The following is a 1,482-nucleotide window of genomic DNA, read 5'->3' on the forward strand; positions in this document are numbered from 1 at the left end:
CCTTGAGACCCAGCTGGATATCAGGGCAAGTACTTCCCTCTCTCAGTCTTCCCATGCTTGTTGCAGAGAATGCAATAAGGATTGGGTGAAATACTGTCTTTAGTATGTGATTCCAAGGAGTGAGAAGATTGGACAGGGAATAAAGCATGTGTTTATCAGTGGGCTACCATTATAGGAAACTAGAGTTCAGCTTTACTGAGAATCCTCAGAGATACTGTTGAAAACAAAGTTCAGAATTCTTACACTGAGGGAGGGACAAGATGGGGTCTTTATCCACCAACGTCCATGGCTCATTGATTAAAGGTTGCTTCTAGGAATAACTCTTATGAAGTTCTACCTGTCCCTGCAAGCCAAGAACATTCTAGCAGCCAGAAAAATCATTCTGAAAAAGGTCAAGAGATGCAGGCACTTGGGGTGGAATGCCAACCGTCTCTATGGAAACTGTGCACTGAAGCTGCAGTAAACTCTAGGAGAGTGAAGGGCAAGGGGTGGGGCACCAGGGGCATCTGCTTACATCCCCTCACCTTATTAGGATACGTATTCCTCTCTGGACTGACACTTAGGAAGGGGAAATTGAAATTCATGTCTGATTAATATTCTTTCCTCTTTTTGATTTCATCTTTCTGTCACCATCCTCCAAAGCAGCGAGATTTCCCATTTGTCATACATTGCTTTTCCCCAGTTCTAAATCCATTATTGCTCAAGATTATTTTTGAATAGCAAACTGAGGTTATTTTTTGTTTTTTCCTATGCACTGAAAGAACTCTATGGGTGACATCTCTAAGCTTAGCTCTTGGTTTGCAAATGGAAGCCAAATGCATTTTTTTAAAAAAAGACCTCTTTATTGAAGTATAAATACATCATATACAATTCAGTCATTTAAAGGGTACAATTCAGTGGATTTTAGTATATTTACATACACATGATGATTAAATAATACCCTAAACATTGATTTATTGCTACTGTGAACTGAAAGGTGGGCAGATGAGGGAGAACAGTAATTATCAGCACCACCATTCATGACTTTGTGCTAGAGGACTCACAAACGTGAGTATTAAATTCCAATGTAAGACCCTATTATTATTATTATTATTATTATTAATTATTATCATTAAGGGTTTTGGGACATTATTATTATTAAGACCCTATGAAGGGCACTTCTGCTTCTGGCATATCAGAGGTACTGGTCTTGGACTTCCTGCAAAGAGTAAACAACTAGCCCTCACTGATTTGGGCTTCTTGAGAGAAGGGAAAAGAATGAAGAGAACTCTTTTAGCCTCTGGGCTCTCTGCCTGGAGGCACTTTCAAGGCTGAATAATAGGGAGAGGAGGCCCCACCAGGAGAGGAGGCCCCACCAGGGCCTGGCTTGTTGAGTGGAGGGGACAGATACTGGAGTTCAGGTTGCTGGGAAGGCTGATATTTGCAGGATGTACCACTGGAAAAGAAGAACCTATGTAGAGAGCTCCAGAAATCTACACAGGA

Source organism: Ursus americanus, chromosome 24, assembly GCF_024610735.1.
Source record: "Ursus americanus isolate L20-20 chromosome 24, mUrsAme1.1.p, whole genome shotgun sequence".
NCBI classification, from domain to species: Eukaryota; Metazoa; Chordata; class Mammalia; order Carnivora; family Ursidae; genus Ursus; species Ursus americanus.